Source organism: Camelus bactrianus, chromosome 2, assembly GCF_048773025.1.
Source record: "Camelus bactrianus isolate YW-2024 breed Bactrian camel chromosome 2, ASM4877302v1, whole genome shotgun sequence".
Classification (NCBI taxonomy): domain Eukaryota; kingdom Metazoa; phylum Chordata; class Mammalia; order Artiodactyla; family Camelidae; genus Camelus; species Camelus bactrianus.
In genome coordinates this window covers 17261835-17281396 of record NC_133540.1, presented here as the reverse complement: position 1 = coordinate 17281396, position 19562 = coordinate 17261835, and the positions used below count along the sequence as shown (strand labels likewise).

Below are 19562 nucleotides of genomic sequence, written 5' to 3'. Positions count from 1 at the left end.
GCTGCTGTTTAGACCTTCTTGCAGTAAAGCTTGTCTTATTTTGCACTTGGCTGATGCTTTGTTACTGTCTGTCTTGCTCGGAAGAGCTCTAGGAATGATTTTTCTCTGGAGGAAAATACGGTTATACCTTAGATTATTATTTATAACGTTAATCTGGCATTTAAAGAGTCTTCGTGTATTTTTAGATGCTGTGGAAAGTAGTATGGTGAGTTTAGATTTCAATAGGAATACTCTTCATATATTGTGGGTGGCTTTATTAGCGGTTTTACTTGGAGATGATAATATGCACCATAACTCTAATTGCCTTTGTTGGCTGAAGGAGTTCATATTCAACCCTGTTAGAAATAAAAGTTAGGAAGGGACTTGGGCAGTTGCCATTTGAGTGCATCCTTCCTACAGCAGAGGGAATTGAAGTTCAGGAAGGTTAATTGCCCGAGGTCAACCAGCAAGCAAGTTCTGGAGCCAGATGCTGGTGTCTGTCTGACTCAGTGTCTCTGTTCCCTAACTTGCAATTTGGTGCATCTGAGAACAGGAGTGGGTGCCCCCCACCACCTTGGCCCTGCCAGCCCTTAGCCATGCAACTAACTCTGCTACTGTCTTGTTAATGATCGTCTTCTTAGACCTCAATGTTATTGTTTATGAAAACACTCTCAAAGATCTTTAAAAAAAATCCTCTTTTTGTGCTTAGTTTCTTTACAAATTTAAAAATATGATTATGTTCTTTTTGTGTTAAGTATCAGTGAGCTTTTTTTATTTTATAGGCACTTTCAAATTGAACATGTTTTTGATTCATGACAAAATTATTCAAAATCACAAGGAATCGAGGCCTCGTCCAAGGATGTCTCATTTGCCAGTAATGGAAATACTACTGTGGTGCTGGTTGACTATAAAAGTGTGACCATCGCGGTGGAGAGCGCGGTTCACATCTGTAATAGGAACTTCAGTGGCGTGAATTTTGATTTTACTGTTGTGACTGCTCCCAGCCGGGGTAAAACGCACTTCTGTGAAGACGGTCATGGAAACTCCTTCTGTTCACAAGGAACCGTGGATGACAGACTTGAGGGTTGCTTGGGGAGGTTACAGCCGACTGGCAGGAGGGACGAGGCTGGCGCCCTCTTGATGGCCCCGTGGGAAGAGAGCGCCTGGGAAGCCCAGTGTTCTCTCTGATCCTCACAGCAGCATAGTGGGTCTGATACCATTTTACTTAATTGAAATGTTGTCCTTGTAAAGCAGCAGTAAGTGTCACAGTCATATTGTCTGCCAGCAGGCGAGCTGTTGTTTGTGCAAGGAGCTGTGCTAAACACTTCGCACAGATTTTCACTGAAGCCTCACGGTGGTGTCCTGTGAGATAACTCCTCCTTCATCCCTGTTTTGCTGATGAGGAAACTGAGGCACAGAAAGGCGAAGTGACAGCTAATAAGTGACAGTTTAAGTAGAAGTCCGACCCAAGTTGGGCTGAATCTCAAGGTCATGCTCTTTCTATTCAAACAGGTTGTTCTTCCATTAATGTGAGTAGTGAGAGCTTGTAGTGTTCTTTCTCCGTAAGAAAATGAAATATTTCTTTTAAAGGGGTAGGAATAGCACGCTATTGAATGTTCCCAATTATGTGAGTAATGGTATGTTTGAACTAGTGCGCTCTAATGTCCTAAAAAGTCCTCTCCCGTTCACAGGACTGCTCTCCTTTTGGCGTGTGCCAGTGGCCATGCAGGCGTGGTGACTCTCCTGGTGGAGTGAGGATGCCAGCTCAGTGCACAGGACAGCAGGAACAAGACGGCCATCATGAAGGTGTGTAGCAGCCAGCCGTGTCCACGTGAGATGGATTCCATGTAACGACTTAAATAAAAAATGAATTGATCTGTTTTAAGTATAATGAACTGGTGGGACTTGTGGCATGTTGGCTTGGAATTCCTAGCGCTTACACTCTGTTTCTTGGCATGATGCCGACAGGCCGCACAGTGCGAGGCGGGGGAGTGCGTGGCCATCCTCGTCAAAAGTGATGCCAACGTCAGCGCTGCAGACGTCAGTGGGAGCACTGCGCCCCAGTGCGCGGCAGCCCTTGCGAAGGCATTGCAGCAGAGCTGCTGCCCCGCCATGCAGACATGGAGGCAATAAACAAGGTACAGCTCCACTACTTTGTTTACAAAATATTTGAAATACAGGTTCCTTTTTAGCTACAGGTGCTTTATTTCTAATACGTATAAAAAAATTCATCAGGCCATTACCATGGAAACAACTCCAGAGCCAAGTCAAGGGCTAGAAAGGTGGTGCCCACAGAAAAGGCAGAGCTCTCCCTCCCAGCCCCTCCTTTACCCTGGAAGGAACAACTCCCCATCAGGAAGTGCCTGGGAGTGGGTGGTAGGTTCAGAGCCCACAGAAGACGAAGGCCTGGGGGGAGTGAAGTGATGGTGGGGGCTGGCTGCCTTCAGAGGCAGAGGGGCTACTGGGGAAGGCTGGGAGGAGGAAGGAGACCCAGTACCCAGCAGGGGAGCTGGGTGAGGGCATGTGGGCAGGGGAGGCAGCAGGCCACAGGCCCCGAGCACCCCAGGACCCCCAGTTCTAGGATTGGGGCAAGTGAGGTTCAGGTCATATTTGAGAGCCAGCGAGGGCGTTCAGTGGTGCTGGTGGCCACGTGGCCCGCCATGTCCGCCTTGGGGTCTCCCACACTCAGCCTGGTGCAGCGCCTCAGCGGGGCTGTGGCTGCACGTGGGGAGCAGGTGAGGGCGAAGCCGGCTCTCCTGCTTTTGCACCCGAGGCTGTTGTGCAGAACGTGCCTCCACCTGAGGGAGGGCCGTGCCCAGCTGGGCAACGGGCCGTCTGGAGGACTGTGGGAAGGGCTGCTCGGCTTGCTTCACACGCTTGCCGTCAGGGCCCTGCTGACCTGGTCTCCTGTGATTGCCTGGGCCCAAGACACAGCCTCCAGGTGGCCCGGTCAGGAGGTCACTGCCCCTCTCAGATCCCACTGCTCTCCCCAGACAGCCTTCCCTGATCCACACACCCTAGTCACGCCCAGCCTGTGGCCTGTCCTCCGGCCTGCCCTGTCTCACCCCTCCCCGTCCTTCCGAGGCTCAGGGCAAACCCTGGCAGGTGTTGTGTATTTAAGAGGTCCCGTGTTGAATCATTTTCATAATAAGGGAATTGACACAAGTTACTTTATCTAAGTTTGCTGTCATCCTCCCTAAGGGAATAGGAGATTTATGGGATTGGTGTGGAATGAAGTATCTCCCAGTCACCTTAGGTCACCCCAGGCACAGGACAGTCACTTGTTGTGTGAAGATGGTTGCCCTCCCTCCTCCAGGGACAAAACAATATCAGGTTCATGCCTGGGGCTCCCTGGTTAGGGCGGATGCTGAGAATTGGTCAGTAGACTGACTGAAGAGGGTGGCAGGACACCCATGGCCGTCCCTGTAGTGCGCACACATGGGAGAGCTGCACGCTTGGTGGAGGGAGGCCAGGAGAAAGGAAGTGAGCACGAATCAGGAGAGAAGTGAGGAAGGGAAGCAGTGTGCAGCGGAACAGAGAGGGAGGGCGGCCAGGTCATGCACAGAAATGCATGGCTGCCGTAGGAGGGGCGGGAGGACACAGGCCTTCATTCCTGGTTACGCATAGGGAATGTGATGGCTGGAAAAGTATAGGAGAGACAGAGACCCACTCACTCCCTGCAGAGGTGGAGCAACTGAGGGCCTGGGAGGACCATGGAGATGAAGACACAGGGGTCCTCAGGTGGGGCTGCACCATCCCAGGAGGGTCAGGGCCCCACATTCTCATTGTGACTCACCGTCTGCTCCCCTCTCCTGGCATCACCCCAGCATCCCGGCGTTGCTGCCCTTGGACACTGAACACTGCTTCGCAGACAAAGCAGATTCTGATCCGCAGAGCCTTAATCTCCATGTAATTGATTTCTCATTCATCTCTTTTTCATTTTCTATTTCTAATTCATAAACTCCTCTTTGTAGCTCTTCCTTAGCTCCTCTTTCCCCTTTCTGATAATTCTTCTCCTTTAGGAGCTGGTCCCGTGCAGGTACTTGGGGTGCCGGGACCTTGTAGAAAATCTTGTAGCCCACCCCCCCACTGCTCTCTCAGCATTGCCCTGGCTCCTGACCCCCTTGTGCACCGCTGAATCTGCCTACGCCCCTCCGAGTGGCCTGAGGAGGGGGCAGGTTGGGAGTCAGAAGGGCTGGACCCACCCTGCCGGAGGGACCCCAAGAATCTGGCTCCTCCCCGGACCCCCCATGTGGCTGTTTTCCTGCCCCGGGCGGCTCTGGACACGTGCAACTCCTCTCTTCCCCCCAGATGGCAGCACCTTCTCTCCTGTTCTTGTTAAGAGAAGCTCTCAGGGAGCAGCTGGTGGTGAAGAGGACCAGGAGGAGGCAATGTGAACATGGAGGCTGGGGAAGAAAGGTAAGGCACCCACGTGCTTGTGTTCTCGCCGCGTCCCTCACTGACTTGGTGGCCGGCAGGGGGAGCAAGCAGTGGAAGCACTGGGGCGGCTGCTGCTGAGCGTGAGCCGGGACGTGGCGACAGAGGAGGGTGGTTGTCACCGCAGGCGGCGCGAGGCGCTGTGCCGTCAGGCAGTGCAGGGCCGTGCTCCTTGTTCTCTCACGTTAGTTTTCAAAGGTTTTAACAAAATTTCAGAAATTCTGCATCATAGTATTTAAAATTTGCTTTGCATCTTGCTTCTTTTTTTGTTTGCTTCTCTTTCAGGTCCCTCAGTCATTCATATATTAGATTATCCTCTGCTTTTGACACATCCATCAAATATTTTACAATTTCTTGTTTAGTTTCTTTTCCAGGAGAACTTCTCAGTAGTGTTTAATAGTTTCCTCCTTTTCATTTGCTTGTTCTACAAAACATTACTTATCACTTTGTTTTAGCTTAAATTTCATTTAAAAGTGATTTTTCAGTATTATCTTATTCTTTTCTGAGTTCCCAGGCCTTTGTTTCTAAGTTTTTAAAATTCTGATCTATGTTATCCTTTCATTCTTTTATCATTTTCTTTCTTCCCTTTTTTTTCCAACCTTCAGTCTTTACTACCAGTCATGTCATCATGCATGAAAAGAGAACGGTCACTCCCGTGGAGAAGTTGCTAAACATTCGTTTAGGGCTTGCTTTTCTTTCTTTTCCTTCTTTCTTGTAAGTGTATTTGACCCACAACACTGACGGCTTTAGGTGAACAGTTCTAGTTCGATATTTCTGCACATTAGAAAGTGATCGCCACAGTAAGACTAGTCACCGTCTGTCGTCGTGCAAAGTCGCCACAGTGTCAGTGACTATTTATATTCCCTATTTTGTACGTTTCAGATGCTGGACTCCTTTATTCTGTTACAGAAAGTTTGTGACCCCTGATCTGCCCCACCTGTTCATGACTCCCCCCTTCCCCCCTCTGCCAGCCACCTGTCTGTTTTCTGTATCGAAGAGTCTGTTACTGCCTTTTTATGTTTGGTCATTAGTTTTGCTTCTTAGATTCCACATGTAAGTGACATCACACGATGTTTGTCTTTCTCTGGCTTATGTCACTTAGCATAGTACCTTCTAGGTGGATCTGTGTTGTAGCAAGTGGCAAGATTTCATTCTCACATATGGCTGAATAAATTTCCATCACATATGGGTACCACCTTGTTTGAAGTGTTTTGTTGGCTTGTTCTTCAGTCTGATGCCTTTTTGCCAAAGTTACACTGACAAAGTTACAAGCCCTGTCTGTGTTCAGCTACGTTTTTGTCATTGACGTTTGGCATCTCGTGAGGCACTTTTCCACTTCTCGGGGCATCAGGTTTGAGCAGCCAGCTTCGCCTGCTACTTGCTCTCGTCAGTTGCGCAAATGCCGTGGCTTTGTTTGTTGTTTCCCCGTCATGGTGTGTTACACGTCACTCTGCCCTGTGACCCCCACAGCCCTGAACGTCTTCAGTGTTCCTGAGGCTCCTGTTCTTCTGACTCAGCCTCAGCTTCTGTCCTGGAGGAATTTGGGGGGAAGGCAAGGGAGCGCGTAGTTGGCCCGCAGTTTTCTTTCGCTTTCTCCTGACTTCTAATAAATGCTGTAAGAAATATTACGAATCTCATTCTCTTTTTGTATCCTGAATCTTGCCCAATAATAGGAAATATTAAATTGATAGATGTTAAATGAATAAAACTTCTATCTCAAGGTTAAAAATCAAACTATAAACATTTCCTTGTGCAGTTCCTATCAAATTCATTTATCAAATCTTGAATATGACCAACTAAAGTTTTTTGTAAGTTACAATTCTCATCGCTTATCACTTTTTCAATGTTTCATTTCTGTGCGGTTTCATTTAACAAATATTTGAGGCTTTGAATAATCCTTATCTCACTTTTACTTAAAGGAAAGTGAAATTCTAGTACGTCCTTTTTCTTAAGTGCAAAGAGGAGGTCTCCAGAGTTCCTGCAGTTTACATGAATTTGTTGATGCTTAGAAGATCCTGTCCCACAGAGTAATTTTCCAACATGTAGTTTACTTTTGTTTGGTTGAAGATTATTCCTGTGGTCTTTTCAAAGGCTTGATGATTGAGTTTATGTATGTTTGTCACCAATATGTTTGTCTCCAATAACATTATGCATTTTTATACTTAACAAGTCTTTCTAAGCAGAAGACTGAACGTTCTGTATGAATTACTTGGTAAACTGAAAACTTGTCTTCAGTTAGGAATATGCCATTTTTATTTTGTTTGTTTATTTGAGATACAGTTGATTCATGATATTCAGCAGGATTCAGGTGTCCAGCTCAGTATTTTTATAATTTATACTCCATTAAAAGTTACTATAAAGTAATGGGTGTAAGTCCCTGTGCTGTACAGTACACCCTTGTTGCTTGTGTGTTTTGTACGTAGTTGACTATATCTCTTAATTTCATACCCATATCTTGCCCTCCCTTTTGCCTTCCCTCTCCCTACTGGTAACCACTAGCTTGTTTTCTTTTTCGTGAATCTGTTTCTGTTTTGCCATATACATTCCTTAGTTTTATTTTTTAGATTTTACATGTATGTAATGTCACGCTGTACCTGTATTTCTCTACCTGACTTATTTCCCTGAGCATGATACATCCATCCACAGTGCTGCAAACGGCAGAATTTTACTATCTCACTGCTGAGTCACATGCATCGTGTTTGTGTATATATACCACGGGTGGCTCATGCCCAAGAAAAGCCCAGACTCGCAGAAATGTTCCAGCAAAGCAGGAGCATTAAAGGCTGGTAGTGGAGGGGGGTCACAGGGTACTCAATCAGCTCACGCATAATTCTCTGGTTGGTTGGTGTTGAGGTAACAGGGCAGTCAAAACTGTCAACCCCTAGGTGCCAGGATGTCTGGGGGCCACGTGCTCTTGATCACCAAGTAGTTAACTTCTTCCCTTTGGTGATGGTTTTGAGCATCTGAGAAACTCAGGAGATCTACATGAGACACTGCATCTGCTATCTGGGTAACTCAGAGAGGAGCCACAGCAGAGGACACGGGCAAGGGGTCTGACCCTGGAAAGCCCCACAGGATAAGACAAAAGTAAATGAAAATCTTGACGTGTCTAAAATACCTTAGACAGAGTATATATTCATAAATAATGGATTAGGCTTAAGATACAGTTAATGTGAACTGGTAATACATTCCTCTGAAACAGGTATCAGTGAATGCCATCTGAGTATATCTTATTTCTGTGCGAAACATATTTATCAGCCTCCACATATGTCTCTCTAATAAATAACAAAATGATAAGGATTATTTGTTTTATGCAAACCAAGTAATATATTTACTTTCTATAGAGTTTTTACCAGCTTACAAAATTTTCCCCCCAAATTCAATGTTGATAACATTGTTTCTAGTTGTTATTTCCAATATACATGTGTGAATATTGAGATTCATGGCTTGTCCAGTTTTTCACAATTAACCGCTACTAAAGAGCTAGTATTCAAATTTGTGTCCATTCACCATAAAGTGTTTGATTTTCCATTTTGTTTTCCACCCCAGTTCCACCTGAGAGCCTGTATCAAACTGGTCTCAGTTAAGTATGTTGGATTGAAGTGGATTTATAGGGTTGGCTGAGTACAGAGAGAATAAAAAATGACTAGGCTAGTGACTAACTGAAAAAAGAAGGCAAAAAGATTGTAAAATCTCTTTGTTTTATTTCTTTATCTTTACATTTTAATTTCAGCTTTATTAAGGCATAATTGACCTCTAATTGTAGAATATTAATATGATGCTTTGAAGTACATATACACAGTAAAATAATTCTTTCCATCTAGTTAACACATCCATCACCTCAAATATTTATCCTTTTTTTCTCAGTGTGAACACATAGTTTCTGCCCTTAACAATCTCAGTTATACAATACGGTGTTACCAACGCTAGACACCATGTTTTACTTCAGCTCCTGAAACCTTACTCATATTATAGCTGAACGTTTCTATCGTTTTACCAAACACTCATGATTTCTCCACCCTCCAACCTTGGTAATCATTTTTCTTCTCTTTGTTTCTATGAATTTGACTTTTCTTTTTTAATAAAGATTCTACATATATGTGATACCGTGGGGTCTGGCTTATTTTGATTAATGCCCCCAAGTTGCCACAAGACGACTGAGTAATAGCCCACTGAGTATGTGTGTTTGTGACTTCTTTATTCGCTCATCCTTGGACGGTCATTGAGTTTGTTTCCGTGTCTTGGCTGTTGGGTATAATGCTGCATGGACATGGCTGTGCAGACACCTCTTTGATACCCTGTTTTCATTTCCTATGGCTGTACACCCAGAGGTGGAACTGCTGGATCCCAAATTAGTTCTTGTTTTAATTTTTTTGAGGAGACTCCATACTGTTTTCCGTAAGGACTATTTCAGTTTACATTCCCAGCAGCAGTTTATCAGGATTATCTTATCCTAACAAATACTTGTAGTGCACTTTTTTTTAATTTTTGTTGAAGTACAGTCAGTTACAATGTGCCAGATGTCCCAGCGTTGCATATATATACATAATACTCATTTTGATATTCATTTTCATTAAAGGTTATTATAAGATATTGAATCTAATTCCCTGTGCTATACAGAAGAAATTTGTTTTTTTAAATCTATTTTTATATATAGTGGCTAATATTTGCAAATCTCAAACTCCCAAATTTATCCCTTGCCACTCCCTTTCCCCCAGTAACCATAAGATTTTTAATATGTCTGCAAGTCTGTTTCTGTTTTGTAAACGAGTTCATTAGTGTCCTCTTTATTTCTTTTTTTAGATTCTATATATGAGTGATATCATGGTATATTTCTTTTTCTGGCTTCACGTAGAATGACCATCTCTGGATCCATCCATGTTGTTGCAAATGGCATTGTTTTATTTTTTATGCCTGAGTAGTATTCCATTATAGAAATATATCACAACTTCTTTATCCAGTCATCTGTCAATGGACGTTTAAGTTGCTTTTGTGTCTTGGCTGTTGTATATAGTGCTGCTGTGAACATTGGGGTGCATGTATGTCTTTGAATTAGAGTTCCCTCTGGATATACACCCAGGGTGGGATTGCTGGATCAGACACGGTCTATTTTTAGTTTTTGGAGGAATCTCCTTACTGTTTTCCATAACGGCTGCACCAAACTACGTTCCCAGCAGCCGTGTAAGAGGGTTCTCTTCTCCACAGCCTCTCTAGCGTTTAGTATTTGTGGACTTTTTTAATGATGACAAACTTAATGTATATTTTTGAATCTTCTGTCAAGCCAGCTGCTTCAAATATTTTCCTAAATTTAGAAAAGTGTACTATTTCCTAATGTCAGGTTTATACACACTCCTCCAGAGAGCAGGCACAGCAAACACACCACACCGCTTTCACTGAAGCAGGAGATGCCACCCTCGCAAAGACGGTACAGGAAAGGGGACTCACAGCTCAGCTCTTCTGAATGTACGTGGGCAAACCTGAAAGCAAATAGGAGAGGCCTAAATGCAGAAGTTTTTTAAAAGGGAAGAGACTGGAATTCCCAGGCAGGATTTCCATGGGTTGATGAAGACAGGGCCACTGTCAGCTTGAGTGTTGCCTGGGAGCATGGTGAGAAGGGACAGTTACATGAGGTCAGTGGGAGAGTCTGTCTGTTGATCCCCAGAGTCCCGGGGTGGGGTCTTCCGGCTGAGGTCATGGAGGGCACCCTATCACAGGCCATGGTTCTCTGTCCCTGTCGCTCCCCGGTCTAGAGAAGGATGAGGAGTTTATAGAATAGAGCCTCGGTTTTGGTGAAGAGAGACTTGAACTCCTGCCCATTTTCTGACCAGCCTTTGTCCAGGCTACTCGATCAGGTGATCAGATCACAAGTTAGTGAGACGCTGAGTGTCACAGACTTAATTAACTAAGCCACGCAAACAGCAGCCCAGACGGCCACCTCCCCAGGGAATGCACGTTAACTGCTCATCCAGGGTCTGTCAGTTGCAGGGAAGAACCCTTGGCAGAGCAGCCACGTCGGTTGAGAACGTCCTGAGCTCTGAGCCAACTGAAGAGCCAAACTGATGACTGGGTCACACAGTGGGGTCAACTGGTCACTCGGGGGGTGGTCAAGTGATCACTCAGGTGTGATGTGTAAGGCTTAAGCAGGCGAGCTGGCTCTGAAACAAAACAAAAATCACAAGGGAAACAAAAAGTAAGTCATCACTGTAGGATCAGGCCAGCAAGAACGGCAGCTGCTGGCTTGCAAAAGACAACACCTGGCCGAGCGCAGTAGCACAGTGACCGTGGGCCAGGCAGACGAGCAAATGGACAGTGGCCCCACACCTTCTAAGCGCTAAAGGCCCCCCAATGCGTTAAAGGTCACCAATCAAAACTAACCACCACCCGTCTCCCCCCATGCCTGCGACCCCCACCCTAGCCCTTTTGCTTGACTGGTTGATAATTCAACAAAATGCCGAGGTTGTCAGGAGTTGGGGGGCTATCTGGGTCCAGTGCACTCCTGGCCTCGGATAGGCTGGTAGAAGCGCGGGCCCGGTCCCCTCCCGTCCTGAGCCCGTCTGCCTTGCGCCTGAACACTTGGCTCTCGGCTCTTTCTTCACTCCGCACACAAGCAACTGGGGATGCAAAGTCCAGGGAACCCACGCATGGTGGTCGTCAGAAAAAAAGATAGCTGACAGGTTTTTTAGGGTCCCCAGGTTTGTCGGGCTGGAGATGCTCAGAACCCGGGAAAGGCTTGATCACCCTCAGCCCAGCAGAGACACCTGAGCCTGACAAGTGGTGCCCCACGTGAGGAGCATCTTTCCGGCATCTCGCGATCTTGTGGCTTCTTTCCTTATGAGAATGGCCCGTTTCTTCCCTTCCCTTTGCCTTTTTCTGATAACTCTGGCCTGGCCCACTGGGCTTGCCTGTGGTGGCGCCAAGTTAGTCCTGACGCCCTTGGTGTCCGGACACTAGCCAGTTACAATTTGACCAAATTACGGGGTTGCACAAACAACAATGCAACCAACGCAACTGAAATCGACCCTAAAAATGGGAAATGTGACTTCCGGGCGGCCAGTAGCCCTGTTACAACCATTCTCTTAGTTTGCTGCCTGGGAAACGGCGGCTGTGCGGTTACCGGTGCTGTGGGGAAAACACTAAGCCATCCTGCTCCCCACAACAGCCCCAGCCCGTCATTCAGCCTCCCTGGCAGTCCACCCGGCGTCTAAGGCCCGAGCCCCATCCACAGGCCCTGCACTGCCCTCCAGACCAGCCTGAGGAACTGAGGCACTTTCTTCAGCTCACCCTCGGGAAAGCTCAGTCCACACCCCGATCTAGGGGGGCATGCACGACATGGGGTTTGCTGGAAAACGTGATAGCCAACAAGGACCGCTTGGGATATGGGAATTATGGAAAGGGAACAGCTGAGTCCTGGATGAAAACATTAAATACAAGGAGTGTTTCCCCAGTGAGGGTGCCCTGGAACCCTCCGACTGCCATAGAACAACCCAAATACTTAATAATGGGAAGGCGTAAAGATCTCCCACTACTGGCTCTGGCCAAGACCATGTGGGAGGAGACAAACCCCAGAGCCAACCTGGTGCCGGCTAGAGGCTGCGAGAGAACCTGGGAAGCTGGACCTCCCAGCTCCACGCCAAAGGAGGGAACCCAGGGAGCCCCCCCAAGAGCCATAGATCCAGAGGAATGGGATGGGGATATTTGGAATAATAACCCCAGTCCCTTCTGGAAGGTCCTTGCCACTCAGGCCTTTCCAGTCATCCAAGATGCCCAAGGCCTCCCACAGTGGGTACCTTGGAATACCCAGGCCTATAAAGACCTGAGGGAAACCAAGGAATATGGTCCAGGCAGCCCAGGGTGTGTACAAGTCCTCCGGGGCATCACAGATGCCACCAATCCCACCGGCCTGGATCTAAGGCACCTGCTCAGGGGAGTTCTCACGCCAGTGCAAATGGCGATGGCCACCAGTCTGATCCAGGAGCAAATCGAGCAATGGGTTGCTAGTCCAGCCAACACTCAACCATGAAAGGCAGCACAGTTGGGGGAAATGACCAGCGTGTGCACTCCCTCCCCAGTACAGCTCTTCGCCGATGTTATCAGGACCGGGTTATTGAGGCCATGGAGCGCTGGCCCCAGGGGGGTCTCCGGGAGGCTCTGGCCAAGGTCCTGTGAGGCCCCATGGAGGAGTATTCAACCTTCCTGGATAGGCTGCAAAAGGCGGCGGACCAGGTCACCTTCAACTCAGGGACCCAAGAGATTCTCATAGAGGAACTCTCAGTTACCAACGCCATCAAACCCATTCACAACACCTTTACTGCTCGAGGGCAAAAAAAAGGGAGCCTACCTGACAAAATTTGGGTAGCAAATGAGATCCATCCCGAGGCTGTGGCCCTCGCGGAGGCCCGAACAGCCACAGTGGCCAGGCAAGGTGTCCTGGGCCCAGAGGCCCTCAACCAAAAAGGCCTTGTTTTTATTGTGGGCAAGGTGGGCACTGGAAAAGTGAATGCCTTTGTAGGCACCAAGGCACAGGCAGAAAACCTATGCCTGACCCCACTGTCAGGCCAAAAACACCCTGCCCCATGTGCCAAAAACCTGGTCACTGGGCAGCCTTGTGCCCCGAGAGGCCGGCAAAAAACGGATAGCAGGAGGGCCAGTAAGTCCCCATGGCCCTCCCCCAGATGACTCAGAGGGAGAAGTCGTCATCTGCCATGGGGACACCCCTGCCGTAGCCCTCAAATGTCAAGCCCTGCGACCTGGCGCCCAAGCCCTGTGGCCCATTATGGATGGTGCCGACTGCTTTGATCTCTTCACAGCCATGATCAGAGACTGCCAGGAGCTGGGGTGGTCACCCCAGTCCCCCTGGGGGCCAGTCTGGATATCCCACCAGGGCTTATTGGCTGCGTTGATGTCAGGTGGCCAAAATGATATAATTTTGACACAGGAAACAATTGGCTACTCCCAGGGATTCGGACTGAGGTGATTCTCCAATAAAAAAATTACAATAATCTGGACTGGGACATGCGCACCAGGGATCACTGCCCAACTTGCAGTACTTGGCACTTCCCCCATCTGATGGGGTCAAGCCCAGACATTCCCGGTCCTGGACGTGGATCATCGACCTGTAATCAGAGTATGAGTTGCAGGCCAGGAAGTCTGAGGCCACCTCAATACAGGCGCCGACAGGTCGGTGGTCGGGAAGGACTTGGCTCATGGTACTGGCAAGCCACTGGATCCAGTAGAGGGGGCAGTGTGGGGAATTGGGGGCCTCATGGGACAACTACAAAAATTTTGAGCGCCTGTCACCATGGCCCTCCCAGACTATCAAATAAAGGAAGAGACATAGGACCCCATAATTGTCCCAGACCTGCTCCAAGTCATCATCGGCTGGGATGTCCTAGCAAAATGGGGCATTAAGATCAAAATCCTGGAGGTGGGAAACGAGTGGGGGACCCACTGAAGCTGACTCAGGGTGATCCCCTGACCCTGCCCGGTCGCCTGAGAATCATCTTAAACAACATTGGCTGGAGCCTATTGCTAAGCCCCTGGACACCACCAAGGCAGGACCAAAAATTCCCCAATGGCCCTTAAGTAGGGAGTGTCTGGCCACCATTAAGAACTTAGTCACAGAAAAATGGGGGGCAGGCCAAACTGAGCCCTCAGACTCACCATGGAACACTCCTTGGTTGGAACATTGCTTGCCACAACCTGGCCAGTCCCAAGAGGGCATCCCTTGGCTGGGGAGACCCCCTATGACCCACCCACATGTCTCAATACTAGACAGCAAGGTCGCCTTTTTCACAGTCCCCGTGAAAAAGGGGTACAGGCCTTCTCTTGCATTTATGGTTCCCACGGCCAACTGCGAGGGTCCAGCCCCACGCTCCCCATGGACTGTGTTTCTCCAGGGCATGGCTTTCTCTTCAGAAGGGTGCCAAAAGGCCCTGGCAACCATCCTTGACCCCTGGCGGGAACTGCACCCTCAGCGCATTGTGCTGGCCTGCATGGGTGATACCCTGCTGGCTAGCCAAAATGAGGGAAGCCACAGGACCTAATTGCTACCCTTAATTCCTGGGGCTTCCAAGTTCCAAAAAAGAAACATACAACATGACCCTCCATTCAAATGCCTGGGCTGGGAGCTTGCCGAAAAGTTCAAATGCCCCACCGTCACCCTTGCCAGAGCATCCAGTTTAGTGGCGCTCCAAGGCCTGCTAGGGGAACTCAACTGGAGACAACCTGCTGTTCCTGAGACAGTCTTTATAATGTAAACAAATAAAGTGTTCACCTGAGTTCCGTGAGTCATTATCAACAAGTATTGAACCTACAGGGGAAGGTCATGGGAATCCACTAGTTCGTGGTTGGCCAGGAAGAACCACCAGCATCCCGGGCACCCCCTTTGCAGCTGGTGTCTGCAGGGGGGTAGCGTGGTGAGACCGAGTCCTTAGCCCATGGAGTCTGCACCAAGTTCAGACAGCTCCTAAGCTGAATCGAACTGCTGGACATCCAGTCAGTGTCAGAGGACTGAATGATGTTGGAAAACACACACACACTGGTGTTAGATGTAGTGTCAGATATTGGCACAATAACCAGCACGCTGCCCTAAGAACGAAGATAACTAGCACTGAGCTCTCACTGTGTTTTCTTCTTTTCTCTTCTAATCCTCAAGGTAGGATTAAGTGGACAAGCTGTTCGCAAGCCCACCAGGAAAACGCAGCTGGAGGGAGGCTGAAGGCGTTCTTTCACAGGGAATAACTAACGTGTCAGGTGCAGAATTCACAACAGTAAGAGTTTCCCATTGCTGCTCTAACAAGTGAGTGCAAACTCAGTGACTTGAGGCAGCACAAGTTTATTATCTTGCTGCTTGAAATCAAGGTGCCCCCAGGGCTGCATTCCTTCTGGGGCCAGAGGAGACAATCCGTTTCCTTGCCTTTTCCAGCTTCTAGAGACCACCTGCATCCTTCAGGGGGAAAAAAAAAGAGGTAGGACACATGAGAATGATGACGACAGGCCAGCTAGCAAATGAAAATAAAATCTGTTTTTTCCCAAATTTTGTGACTTTTTGTGGCATTTGCAATTGTTAAGTATTTGTTTTTTCTCATGCAAAATAAGTGTGTATATATATACACACACATATATATATTTGCATTTAATGTTGTTTTTATATTTTTATATCCTTTTCCTAAAAAGGGCCCTAGGTTGATTAATATCAGGAATCAGGTGACAAGTCCTGGACCTGCTCAGGAGAGCGCTGTGCTCCCCTGTTGCATCTTGAGGTCACGTCCCCTGCTGCTTTTACCAGGAGATCCCTGTAACGAATACTTTTCACAATCTGCCATGCCTGAAATGGTCTCACTCCTCTGCTGTGATACAGTCCTCCCTGACTGGTAACCCCTTCACCTGTCCACTTGCTGCCTGGTGGTCCGAGGACCAGATGGGGGGCCGTCTGTGCAGAGCTGCCTGCTCCTCCAGAGTGGAGGAGCTCCTCCTCTCTGGCTTCCTGGAGCCTGCCCTCCCCTCGCCTGGGCTCTGAGTGGGGCATCGCATGCTCTCCACACTGCAGGCCTGCACTCCTGAAGGCAGGGCGTTGCATCTGTCCTTATATAAACCTAGCACCATGCCCAGCACAGAGTAGGACTCACATTGTGGAGTGGGTGAACAGCTTCCCAAAGCTGGAAGGCCTGGGGTAGGCGGGAGAATGTTCAGGAACCCAGGGTTGCACGCAGGGCAGGCGTGGCCCGTGGAGGCCACGGACGTGAAGGCAGATGCCCGGGGAGAAGCAGAGGCCAGCTGCAAAGCCTAGTTTCCCAGGGCGACCTGGAGGAAGTAACATCAAAAATATATATATTTTTTTTTTTGGAATGTGCCCAAACCTGATAAGGAAGAAATAAAGATGGCTTTATTCTAATCAGCACTGCATATTATATATTTTGAGATGAGACATTTGAACAACCTTTAATTGGCAGGGGCCTGTGATTACCATTTTATAAAGAAAACTGCCGGTGACTTCCAGGACTGATGTATTTCTCTGTCCCGTTCCAGGCGATGTCCTGACCTGCTGGGACTGAGGGAGCGAGCCTGTGCCCAGGAGTGGGTGACTCCCGCCCCTTCCTGTCACCAAGTCCCTCTCCTTCATTAATCTGTCATTTTTCCATTTGGCCCTCTTCTCTGGTAAAGGAAAGGAGAAAAGCATTAGAAATAACATTCTAGTGTTTTAGAAGTTACAGGTAGATAACATTAAGCATCATGCTTTTTCTTGTGTTTTGTTAAAATGTTCCACGTGCTGCAGGCACTAATGGCCTATATAGGAATCATTAAATGCTCCAAATTATTAAAACAAATTATGAGCACAGGTGCTTCACAAGCATGGAGGTTTAAATTTGGGGACTTTATATATTTCTCACCTGTTACATTTACTGGTATTTCACACACATTAATTTCCCAGCTATTTCTGAATTATGTAAAATGGTGTTTTAGATGACATTGTAAGGATGTTTTTTTTCCTCTGCAGGAAGGAAAGATGATTAATGCAGTTACAAAGATGTTTATGAGAGACAGAAAAGTATTTCTTTGTGGGTGGGAAGTTGTTTCTTCAACCGTTCGGCAAATGTAGACACAATAAAACATCCAGACCAGGCACCAGGCAGGCCATGTGCATTACGCCCTCCTGAGCTGGAGTTTGTGGCAGGAGTTCCAGATAAAAAGAAGGCCCCCAAATCCTGCAGGCCCCACCCCAGAGCATCCTGGTATGATCCCTTTCCTTACAGGAAAACAGTTTCCTAAAGAAAAATTACTTCCAACACTGAAAAGCTAACTCCAGGCCGGGATTTGGAAATATGAAATGTTCGAGTCAGAAGAGTTTTTACATTTCATCTAACCCAACTCTCCCATTTTACAGAGGAGGAATCAAAGGCCCAGGAAGGGAATCACTTTGCACAGTTTGTAAACGGGGCACCAGTGGAGTGGCTTCTGCGCTGGGGTTCTCTCTGCAGCGTGTCACGGCGGCCCCCACGTCTGGCCGCCAGCCTGCAGCTGCTGCAGCGGGGCTCCATCACGTCCAGGGAAGCAAAGTTTGACTACAGTTTGGAACTACTGGCCCTTAGCAGGTGTGTGACTTCATAAAAGTTACTTAATCTCTTCGGCCTTGGTTTCCCATCCACCCGGGGCAGAAAGTCATTATTGTCTCCACCCCAGTGATCAGCGCCTGGGAGGGGCAGGGCATCTGGGCCTCGCAGGAGGGGCTTCAAGTAACGCGGCCTCTCTGACTCTATGGCTTACCTATTAGAATCTGCATTTTAAAATGTACCGTGAAGGGACATAATCTGTACATTAATGGGGATGGAAAGCAGAGAAGATAAGGGGAGAAAGGGCATGAAAGAGAATTATTTGTTTAGCAAGAGACTTTTTATTTTACCATTTTCACACAATAAACAGATCCACTTGGAAATTTTTCCTTGGGGTCCCGGAATTCAAACTACACATTGAGGAACTTTGGTAAATTTCTTCAAGTTGTTTGAGTTTCAATATCCCCATTACAATATTGGGATTGAAAAATACCTGGATGCTTTTAGGTTCTTTCCAAAATACAGTTGGGGCCTTTACAGAGAACATTCTCTATTGGGTATCATTGCCCGCATCACCGGGGGGCCTTGGCCCTGCTGGGGAGCACAGCTTCATCCTTCTCTCCTCAGTCCTTTGCCCAATAAACCAGTGTTAAAGGGAAGGGGGAACTAATCCCCATGGGCACCTGCATGTGCCACACCAGCCAGGCTCACATCCTGAATTTTATTTAAGGTTTTGAGTGTGTTCTCATCTTTGTGCAAACACGGCCTGTTACGTAATCAGAAACCATCACTGGCTAGAAGCCTACCATCAAGGAGGTACGGGGCCTGCTCCCCTGCCCCACCGGTTGGTTCTGCACCGTGCATTGCTCCTGTCTCATCAGGAATGCCTCTGACCTTGCTGCTGCCTTTGCCCCGGGCTCCCGCAAGGGGCACCTCTGTCTGCGTGGCTCACTCTGCACTCACTGAGGTCTTGGCTCTAAGTCACCTTCTCTGTGAGCACTGCAGCCCTCAACACTGTGTTCCACTCTCCTTTCCACCTTTTGCACCCACACAGTGTTCAGAAGGGCCTCTGCTTCACAGCCTCTCGGGACCTGGGGAGGGGGCGTGTGAATGAACCACGTGCCCACAGGGAGGGATGCTGCAGTGTTTGGTGAACAGCACCAATGGTCACCATGACCTGGATCTAGCTGCCAAATACTTTGTCTCTTGCTCATCTGGAAAGACACACTCCTCCTTTCTTCAGTTGAGGCAACACAAAAGTCCACCAGTCCCATCCCGAATGTCAAGGTGACCTGTATGTGTGCTGCTCTCCGTATCAAGTTTGAACATGGCTTTCCCTGATCCAGCATCCTCTAATAAACTAAAAAGGAAAGCTGCCTAATCCCTGCCCCATGTACAGTAAGGCTACAAGCACAGAGAAGGGCCAGGAAAGTCACCATCAGCCCGCTGGTTTGCAGCCATTCTGAGGTCCCGGTAGGCAGAGCCTGGGTGGGCTGTGCTCCCTGAGAGGAGAGCGTCTGATTAAGCGTTAATTCTGCTCCCAGAGGCCTCTCTCCCTGGCTCTCGACGCCCTTGTCCAGGAGTTTTCCTTTTCCACTAACTCTTCTGACGGTGGGAAAGTTGGCGCTGGAGAGTAAGCCTCCTTTGTGGTCCCATCATCTTTTCCAGGTCACTATCTGCCCGTTACAGATAAGAATGCAAACGTACATCTATGTCTCAAATAGTCACAGACTTTCCTTCCTGACTTGAGGTCCTAGTGGCAGTAGAGCTCTCCAAAAACCTAGCCAGCCTCTTACCTCCTAGGCCAGTCTCACGTGAGCATGTTCACAGACCTTGTGTCAAAATAATTCTGAGATCCATGCCATGCCTTTAATTTTGCACACCACCGCCTCTGCCCGGCCCTTTGCTTTCCTCCCACTCTTACTCTTTCTCTTAAGTGCAGGTACCTTGGTCCTCTCAGCTTTCACTGGAAGAGCCACGCATTACTGTCTTGTCCAGTCAGTAGCAGTCAACGGATCAGACATGGCGGGTTTTCACCTTCATTGTTAGTTCAAGGCCCATTATCCCTGCCTGGAGCATGAGGTCCTCGAAGGCAGG

The 19562-nt window shown here is 48.1% G+C and overlaps 1 long non-coding RNA gene across 9 annotated transcripts in view; it reads left to right on the top strand.

Annotated features, from left to right (window-relative positions):
* LOC105064761 (putative serine protease 47) overlaps window positions 1–19562 on the top strand; it is a 90521-nt gene that overhangs the window by 8810 nt on the left and 62149 nt on the right. For 8 of the 9 annotated variants that reach the window (XR_012511280.1, XR_012511269.1, XR_012511266.1 and 5 more), the window contains exons 2-5: window positions 1671–1785; window positions 1948–2117; window positions 4291–4398; window positions 17300–17507. This is a non-coding gene — a long non-coding RNA (putative serine protease 47). Of the gene's footprint in view, window positions 1–1670; window positions 1786–1947; window positions 2118–4290; window positions 4399–17299; window positions 17508–18195; window positions 18282–19562 lie in introns of all 9 variants that reach the window. The other variant, XR_012511272.1, reaches the window with a different exon arrangement.